The sequence below is a fragment of the Bactrocera tryoni genome, chromosome 2 (genome assembly GCF_016617805.1).
Source record: "Bactrocera tryoni isolate S06 chromosome 2, CSIRO_BtryS06_freeze2, whole genome shotgun sequence".
In the NCBI taxonomy this organism is placed as follows: Eukaryota; Metazoa; Arthropoda; class Insecta; order Diptera; family Tephritidae; genus Bactrocera; species Bactrocera tryoni.
This window is the reverse complement of record NC_052500.1, coordinates 55,295,168-55,305,971: the sequence shown is the minus strand read 5'-3', so window position 1 is coordinate 55,305,971 and position 10,804 is coordinate 55,295,168.

Genomic DNA, 10,804 nt, shown 5'->3' with positions numbered 1-10,804 from the left:
CAAAGTCTACACATCGGAGAAGAGCTTTAAAACGAAGTTTTTTAGAACTTAATAACAGAATTCGTTTAAAGTGAAAGCAGGGTTTATTTGAATGTAACTCATTTGCAAGAAGGCTGAATATGTGTTCCCTTTAAAAGGTGTATTTTCCCTTTACGGAAAAGTTTAAGTTGGCAAATATTTTACAACATGACTTTAGTCATTTTGTAATTAGATGACTTCTTTACTTATCCTTATCTAAAAAGTCACCCTAATAAAGTATTCCATACTCATGGCGGTTTTTGGCTTTGTTACATGGAATTATCTTGCTTTAAGGTTTTTACAACTTAGCTCATATATACATAGTATATGTACATTTATACATATGTAGAGGGTCCAGCACCCGAAGTGTAACCAATTAAAAAACCCATAAATTCGGTTTGGAGAATTATTTTTCATTACTTTAAAGTACAAAATGTGTGAAAATAATCCTAAATCCCGGACCAATTCACTTTTGCTTGGTATGACCACCTTTTGCCTTAACTATGGCCTTGAGACGGTCAAAAAACGAATCGCAAGCTGCCCGAAATTGACTTGCTGGTATTTGGCCCACTCACGGACAATGGCTTTGTTCATCATCTCGAGACTGGTATATTTTTTACTTCGAACCTTGCTCTCCAAAATGGCTCAGAGAGAATAGTCCATTGGATTCGCATCTGGTGAATTCGAGAGCCATTGTGTGGTCGTAATGAAGTTCGGAACGTTGTTTTTCAGCCATTCTTGGTTCACTCGCGCTTTGTGAGCCGGTGCTGAGTCTTGTTGAAACGTCCATGGCTTGCGACCGAAATTTTTGTTTGCCCACGGCTTCATATCAGCCTCCAGAATACTTTCCCGATAATATGTCGCATTTACTTTGACGCCAGGCTCGATGAAAACATATGGAGAGAGCCCATCTGCGGTAACAGCGGCACAAGCCATTATTTGTGGCAGGTGCTGCCACCTGGTGGCCAACCGATAACTTAGATTCTCGTATGGCCGGTCGATCAAGTAAACCCTATCGTTTTGAGAGTTTACGAATTGCTTAATTGGAAAAATTGTTTCGTCAGCAAACAAAATATTCGGAATTTGACCGCTTTCGGCCAAGCGAAGCAGCTGCTTCGCTCTCTAGAGTCTTACTTGGTGCTGCTTCGGTGTGTGATCATGGCCCTTTAGGAACTTGTATGGCTTGACCTTCAGCTCATTTTTCAATATGCGTCGGTTGCTGCGGTCGGATAGTTTCAGTTCTTTTGCCATTTGATTGGAACTTCATCGTGAATTTCGCTCAAGTCGCTTCTTCACTTCACAAAAACTTTATTCATATTAAGGTGTTTGAGCTCATGAACAATTACTGGCTGTGATTTTCCAGCTAAATATAAAGCAATCACACTAACGTTTGAATTCCATCGCTGATCACTTTTTTTTGCGTTCAATTTCGGCATAACGCATTTGTACACTTGTGAGGAATACTCCGAACTGTCATTCAGCACATTTATAAATAGCTGATTCCAGTGCGACAGCTGCGCGAACGGTATGACGTTGGCGCTTCGAGTGCCGGACCCTGTAAGTTAAAAACTATAATTATAATTAGATAATATAATTTAGTTTACTTACACTTACTAAAAATAAAAAAAAAAAACCAAATTGAAAAAAATCCCGAATGAACGAAAAATTCCGAAAAAAATTTAATCAAGTATAGTCGTAAGGTTTGCGTGGCCACGAGTGTAGTTTCAATAATTGATAAATATTTTAGTTACACAAGTATGGTATTATAAAACGGAATTCGTGTGTAGCCGAACATTTTATACTCTCGCGATTTGAATAAACCATAAGCGTTAAGGGTTAACATTCATTCTTCGACGAAGCCATGATTGGATTGCAATCATATTATATTTGGTATCTTAATTACTTCTGTTATAGGTCTTAGACTCACCGAGTATCATTACCACATTTTGCTTCTGACCGAGATGTTTATATTTAAATCAAACTTTAGTTCAAATGATACTCGTTGATCCGGCCACACTAATACTCAACCCACTGAAAATAATTATAGTTAGTTTATACTGACCGTCTATCATGTCATACATAGACAATAGTTATATCAGATGTACTTAGATTCGGTTTAATTTAACAAACCTGGTAGTCCCTAATAATGTCAGATGGAAGTTCAGTTCAATTTCAGGTGAAGAATTTGCAACAAAGGACGTCAAAGTTACGAACTTTACGAGCAGCTTGTTGTCTACTTTTGCCAGTTGTCGTTTGTCATCCAGTCCTTTGAACTCCAAAACCACTAGATACTTGAGTCGAATTCTAGATAGTGCTGGACAAATGCACAGGAGGTGCTCCAGCGTCCGGCAAAAATCTTATTGGCGGTATAAAAATCCCAAATGAAATGAAAATCCAAAATGATTGATACACATATTTTTCAATGAAAATAATAATGAATTCTCCGTTTGGCATCTTACCCAAAATTATAGTTATTAGATATAAGCCATCCTATCTTTAAGTTAGATCAAATCAGACACAGTGTGTTAAATTTTACGGAAATCTGTAACATAATTTAGCGGTTTATCCTGTACAAGATGTGACACGAGATTTTTTAATATGGCATATAGATAAACTCAAACCCAGTGGGTACATTTAACAAACCATAAACAGGCGAAGCATCTAGTCATTACTCAATTATACGCAAGGATTTCTGGCAATATTAAGAAGATAATATAGAGATAGACTAACGAAAACTATTATATTTATCACATCGAAGTGGGGTAAGATGAAATAAGTAGATGAGGATTGCACCGCCACCTAAAGTATAACGTATAGGGCATTTCCTAATTCACATCGACTCACTTAGCCTCAGCGTATTGATAAATTTTAATTTACTGCTGGGTGCTAGTGACGCCGTGTGATTCATATTTGCAAACATGGATCCAAGGATCTTTATTCTGCATCTGCAGGTTGCTATGAAGATAATAAGCAGGTGTTTTGGAGGTTCAGGTTCCTTGTCGTAGAACCGGCAATTTGCACAAGAAGCTAGGCCCAGTTATACAACTGATTTGGAGCTTACAATGTCCATAGTAGAATGCGACCTGTAGTCTGAGTTCATCCCTAGGGAGGTTGATTGCATTTTTAAACCTGCTGAAATTGAAACCCTCCATAAGCAACTTGGCATGGCGAATGCCTTGGAGTTGTTGCCAAAACCTTTTTCTGCCTGCTCCTTCTTCCTTGCGGAGCAGCTCCTCTATGGTATGAGGACCCACCGTGATAAAGGGTTCAAGTCGTACCATGTTTATGGATGCTGCAGAGCGGGCGGGCTTATCAGACGGTTCATTCCCGACTATACCTTTGTGACCGTGCACCTAGATAAGGTGCACTTGGTTACGTTCCGATAGACTGTTCAGCCGTTCTCTACACTCCTGCATCAGTAGGAGTTTAATCTCGAAGGCAGAGATTGCTTTAAGTGCCGCTTGACTATCGCCTAGTATGTTCCTTGCAATAGTTGCATTGGAGGATTATCTCTACCCACCGACTTTCTATTTGGCGAAGACTTCTTCTTGAAAAATGCTCAGAAAACTTTCCATAGTTTGATGCGCTGTCATGCGACTCCTGCACCATTTCCCCCTGACGTTTTCAAAACTTCTATGTACCACTAAATTGTACTATTTTTAAACAGTAGCTCCAGAGTGGAATTATTCCATTCAGCTTGCTAAAGGTAACCTTGAACTTCTTGATGAAGTTTACTCTTTCTGTAATGCTGTCCCTTGGAAGAAGAAACAATGGTATTACACCACTTTAGTCTTTCATCCGCTGGGATGAGATTATCTTCTTCTTCTTCTTTACTGACGTGGAAACCGCTTAAGCGGTTATAGCCGAGTTAACAACAGCGCGCCAGTCTTTTCTTCTTTTCGCTACGTGGCGCCAATTCGATATTCCAAGCGAAGCCAGGTCCTTATCCACCTGGTCCTTCCTACGGAGTGGAGGTCTTCCTTTTCTTCAGCTTCCCCCGGCGGGTACAGCGTCGAATACTTACAGAGCTGGAATGTTTTCATCCATTCGTAAGACATGACCTAGCCAGAGTTGCGCCTATCTTTTAATACGGTCAACTATGTCAATGTCGTCATATATCTCATACAGCTCATCGTTCCATCGAATGCGATATTCGCCGTGGCCAATGCGCAAAGGGCCATAAATCTTTCGCAGAACTTTTCTCTCGAAAACTCGGAACGTCGACTCATCAGATATTGTCATCGTCCATGCCTCTGTCGTAGTCCTTATTTCGTTTGCCATGGTCGTCATCAAAAGGGGGGTCTCTCATCAGAGGCTGGTTGTTATTTTTCATTGGGGGGGTGTTTTTTACATGGCGGGTCCCAAACCCAGCGCACAACCCTGCGGAGGGGATGTTTCGGCTTTTCACTTTAGCTCGCTTTCAAATGGATGTCCTTAGGTTACCCAGAGGATACTGCATCTGATCGGAAGTCGTGAGCTGCTTGAGCCTCACGTAAAAGTATCGTTTCTGGTCACTCTCAAGTGAATGGCAATCAGAAAACTTTCCTCACTTGCGTGAGAAAGGCATGCTCTCTGTATTTCATTTTGACTGATATATATAAAGTCAAACTGAAGTTTGAAATTTTTGTATGAGAGCTAAGAGAAGTTTTGACTCCATTTACATTTTATTAGGAAAATATTCTCTCTGAAATTCAATAACATCTTTGATATATGAGTTATAGGCATTGAGATTCTTCTATCTTGAAAACTTATAGTCCGACTTTGGCTATGAAACTTGTTTGTTCCATCTCTGGTTACAACTTAAGGTCGCTGACGCACTTATTTAGTGAATTATCACACTTCATTAGGAAACATATAGCTTGAAAACTTTAAAAATCATCATCGTAATCAAACTTAGGCGCTAGGTAAAAAAGCAGCCACAGCACTTTACATCTATAAAAAGATAATGGGGCCCAAATGGAGACTAACGCCTCACGTAACTAATTGGTGCTACATACCTATGCCAAATTTCTCGTCAAAATATTCATTAATATTTTAGATACGCATCTTTTTGTGAGGCTCTAAAAGTGAATCCTTCGATTTTTACTATATCTGAGTTTATTGAATAAAGAAGTGCGATTAATACACCATCTTATACTGCATTGGTTATTCGTGATCATTTGCCACATTTTCAACTAATAACGTGCCGAAACCACCGCATTCGTCTGATTTACCTTCGTGTAACTTCTGGCTATTCACGAATTCACATGACCACTTCGAGGACACCCTTTTGACTCAATTGAGGATATAAAAGTTGGATCGAAGAAGACTCTGATGGCCATCACGACGAAGCATTTTTCCAAGTGTTATGATGACTGGAAAAGTGGTTGATGTATGTAAGTGTATTGCAGCAGGAGGGTATTACTTTGAAGGAAATGAAATGGACAAAATTCACCTTTCAATTTGATCACAATAGTATGTATGTATTGGTATGGTGGCCAATAAAGGAAAGTAGCACGCCGTAACGCATATGGAAAGCAAACAAAGAGCAGCAAGTATATCCATCAGCTCTTAAAACAACGCCAATTTAGGCAATAAACGTTGTTTTATATTCACTGCCAACAGACATGTTCTATAAGTAACTGCCAGCAAAATTAGCTCTTACATTAAGAGAATCTTTTATATTAGTCGTCTATAATAAGGATCATTCTACTTATGAGACTTAGTAAGTTACCGTTTCCACACAATATCACGAATTTTTGAAATCCTTCTTATTGGCTTCCTTTCTAGAGAAAAGTGGGATATGTATGAAGTAGGCAGTGACAAATGGATAAGCATCCAGATAAGATAATCGAGTGGGAGGTGGTCTCTTTTCAGCAAAATAATATGCCAAAATCCCCTTCCGACTACTAGACCAACCACTTAGTCTAACAAAAAGTGTACTTACAACAAGTAAACGAACCTTCGTCGATATCCATATATACAGACAGATTGGCCATAAAAAAAAATTTCTTAGGTATTTAATAAAGAATGCCATGATATCTTGTTGTATCTAATATCATATTTCACGATAAACATGCAATGAATTGCAGGACATGTTATAGAAATATTTAGCTGAGCCTCGGTGAAGTTTCGAAGTAAAATATAGTTTTATGAACATATTTTATTTTCTCATCTGTTCGATTCAATTGATGCCTTTTAATGATTGCCATGGTTGGTGAGCCAAGCTGCTCACCTGTAACCTATCTACAAATGATGTTGCCTTATAATTTCTACTTAAATAATTCTTTCTAGATATTTTTTTTTATTTTTTTTTAATTTTTTTAATAATTAGTGCTATTTCCGTCAAAAAATTTTGTTCGTTTTCCAAAAGTAGTTTTGGATCTATGACTTTGATTATATATTTCTCCAAAAAAATATATCATCACGTTTACAGGTAGACTAAATTGTATGTTAACAATGTAGCTTCTCAAAAATAGTAAATCATTACCAACCTTATGGGTGCTGTGAAGTTACTTCAAGGTACTAAATTTATTGTCGTAGTTGAGATAACAACTGAAAATAAACCTTTTGGTACCTAAAAAGTTAGAGTATAGACGGATACCCTTACTTAGATATACAAGTAATAATATAGAATGTTAATTATTTCTCTTAACTCTACTTAAGCTTCGCTGACTTTAATTATTCGTTTCAATTACAGAACCAGCGTTAATTTTTCACTGCAATTGACTAACCCTCATCGAGACCCTCTGGTCTGGCCAGGCATATTTTGTTTTTAAATGTTATTTAAATATATTTAGAGTATAGCAAACGACTTGCGCTTCCAGGTAGCTTCCTAGAATTTCATTGTCTATAGAATTCAGAAAAAAAAATTCAAGGATATCGTATCGAAAAGGACGAAAAAAGATATTATAATATTACACCTTAGTGCACCAATGGTGCTTGGCTAGACTCCATATATTTGGTATGAAAATATATGAACTTTGGTATGTTTCTATCACTTCGCACGGTTGATTTATCTGTTTTCATGTTCGTTACATGTCCAAATTGGTTTGTATGTTTATCTAGGTCAAATACTTTAGCCGCTAGAGCGTTTTAAAGGTTAAGAAAAATGTAATTTTTCTCAAAATGTTACATTTTTTGTGAACGCTATTGCCACGCCAAGCGTGAACAAGGCAGTCAATTTGATTTCAACCAAATCGAGAGGTAAGAAATTTCAAATATATGTATCTATATATGACATATATGAGCGTAAATACAACACGAATTTATACACAAACTAACTGACCCCGCACCCGTTGCCCTGCGTGAAATTATGTGTTTTGAAATGAAAAAAAGTTGAAATTATATTCCGTCGAAAATGATTTATTTAAGATTTTTCTACATTTTTTTTATGTAGCGCAACTTAATAAACATATTTTTTGATTTCTGTTCTGGTGCGTAAATATATAGAGAAGATGGGTTTCCAACTCGTCAACACACCACATATATCTGGCCGTGTGAAAAACATAGCATTTCCCGATTTCCTTGTGTCCTGTTGATTGTCAACGCAAGGGCAATTTTCCCTGGAAATTGAATACGTTTGAACTGAAATGGCTGCCCCTTGTATTCGATAACTACGTCATAATCAGTCGGGTTCCATTACATAGTTTCGGCGCATAAAGATTGTGAAACATAATAATGACAGACCCAACTTTGAGACGCAAATGATGCTGCAGCATACCAAGCCTCTCCAAAGAATTTAGAAATTCCACTGGATAATTTACGGTTTCGTCTTCCTTGTCAAGACGATCGATCGATTTATATGAGCGCAAACCTCTCGGAATTTGACTTTGAATCTTCCAGTTTAAGTCATTAACATCGGTATTTTTGGCAACTAAAATTGCTCGTGCACTCCAGAAATTGAAGTTACGATAATTTGACCAATGTTCGGATAAACACTCGTGATGAATTCAACTTCCGTTGAAGTGAATTGACAAAAGGGAGGTGAAATTGATATCAAACCACTGGAAGTATCAACCGAAATTTGCCCATTTCCAATTCTTAGCGAATACAATGTAAAATGTCGTCGGCAATGTCATTTTTTCGTATCCCATAATTAACGCGAATTTGAAGGCGGATATGTCGAAATGATCTTCGCGAAAAGTATGCGAACTTCAGTGGCATGCGAAGTACTATCGCATTGTCCTTCGTCTGTTTCCAGTGATTATCATGTTCCAGCAAATGCTACTGCTGGCATGCTTCTCAAAATGTTGCACAGACTGTACCATTCACAATACGCGATGACTTAAACTTTCATGAATTGCAAAAGTAAATATCCTACAAAGCGCTTTATTGCAGTTCACATATCGACCCATTTGATACTGCTGATCTCATATCGTTGAAGGCCAATAACCGCTATAATGCTTTCTTTGGAGACGTACTTGCAAACGTATTTGATCGATTTCACCAATCTGCAACATTCAACATTGACATGAGTTTTGAATGTGAATGAGACAAAAGTGGCGAATATGGTACGATCCATGTGTTGTCAACTTCGATGTGTTGTTAACGTCGATATTCACGCCTCTAAATGCTAAATGTTCTGCCATTGTCGTCTGGTGAGCGACGCCGATACAGTGAATATCCATCACTTCCCATTTCCGTTTCCGAAAGAAAATCACATGAGTAGTGTTTCGTGCATTTATTGTCAAACATACAAACCAAAGTGGGATTGTAAGGTTCGCAAAGTCCATGAATCATATTGGTTTTCACCACTTCGTATAATTCTGGATCTATCTCTGAATCAGGAATTTCCGCTGCAACGATTTCATCAATTTGATCTGGTGTAATCACCATCCGCATCCAAAGAAGAATGTGTGCGTGCGGCAAACCTCTTTTTTGCTACTCAGCAGAACACATTCAGCATCTTACAGCATCATATATACCATAGGTTGCTTCAAGATAAAGACCGTCAAACATCGCAGCTATTGTTTAAAAAGTCGTGCTGTGATATCGTTACGATCGCTAGCTGATTGACCGCGATCCATAATTCCGCACGTATGTCATCGCATTTTGGAGTACTTCTTGCCTTTCTTTAGGCTGCCATACGTTGATGGCAAAAAGAACGCCGACAAATATTAGCGCCACCTCTTCGTGGCTTCGTAACAAATTTCAATCTTTTAGTAATTGATCACATCGTCTCAAACATACATAAAGTTTTCACTGAATAATTTTCAATAATTTTTCCTTTGGATAGCCGGAATAAAAAAGTAAGCGACCGCAATTGAACGATTCAAATAATTTACAAATCAAAATATTGAAAAACAAAACAAACAAAAACTGAAAAAAATGTGTATGGAAAATGTTACTTTTTGGAATTGTCCAATTTTCCGACTTCTCCTCATGAAAAGTATAAGGTATTTTGTTTCTAAACCTTTCCCGATCCACAACAAACAACCTTTAAAAATTTCATTAAGATTGGTTCAACCGTTCTCTTAGTGTTACTAACAAACAAACATTAATTTTTATAAACATACATACATACATATGTATGTACATATGTATGTACATATGTATGTACATATGTATGTACATATGTATGTACATATGTATGTACATATGTATGTATGTATGTATGTATGTAACGTTTGTATGGGGAAAAGAAAAGGGCTGTTTTTAGGGGTTTTCCGGAAACTATTCGAATTCTTCTCGCCGTAAAAACCATCCTTGAACTTCAACAAACATTTAAGAAAAATAATTGGCCAAATTGGTCCAGGCGTTATTGAGTTATGCGCGTACATACATTTTTGGTATTCATTTTTATTTATATATGTAAGTAGATAAGTAGATGTATGTATGTAAACTAGCCTAGGCCTAGCCAAGCACCATTGGTCCCGACTAAGTGTATCAGACCGTTAGTCTCGACCAGGGCTAATAGGAAGCTCATAAATTGTCTTTATCATATAAAGGCAAATACGGTGGTAAAATCTTCACGCTTATGTCAACAGCTTTTTAACTAAACCATCTCTTTTATATAAACATATCTAAACAAAGTAATTAATATAGAATTTTCAAATAATGATTCTGAGAAATTTTTTGATTATAAACGGCTCCATGACTCCTATATTTTCAATGTTTAACGACCTCTGCAAATCTGGCAAATAGCTTGATTCCAAGTCACACTATTCACTTCCACTATTACATACCTTTTGAGTTCTAATAAAAGTACTAAAATATTTGTACAAAAACCTTGAAAACTAAAAGTAAGTTTTTTTTATGAACGCCACTTTCTTAAAACAAAAATAAGTACGAAATATGTACTAAAATTTTAGTACAAAAATTCTTGTCTACTGAGAGTATGTACTAACATTTTTTCTCGAACGGCCATCAACCTTCATACTTGTTCATTAGTACTAGTAAGTTCATTTGTACTAAAATTTTTATCAATAATTGTACTAAGCTTGCACCAATATTTTATTACAATTTCTAACTAAAATGCTTTATGAAAGAAGAACTCATTCTTAAGCACGCCCAAATCTCATTTTCGATTCCAAGGTGGCTGTCATTAAGGTAGAAGTTGAAGTACTGCTCCGAATTGCAGCCGCTTTCAAGGAAGTGAACATTCACTCCGGCAACAGAGCGGCATTACTGTCTCTGAGCTGTACTCTCAAGGTTAGTTAAAGACTTGCCTTCCCATAGATAGGATAAATCTTAAGTCATATCTTCGGCGAACCTTCAGTCTCAACAAATTGGTGGCAGGATCAAAGCGCTCAATTTTAACCATTTTTTCTATCAGCACTTAGAAGTATCTAAATATAACAATTAA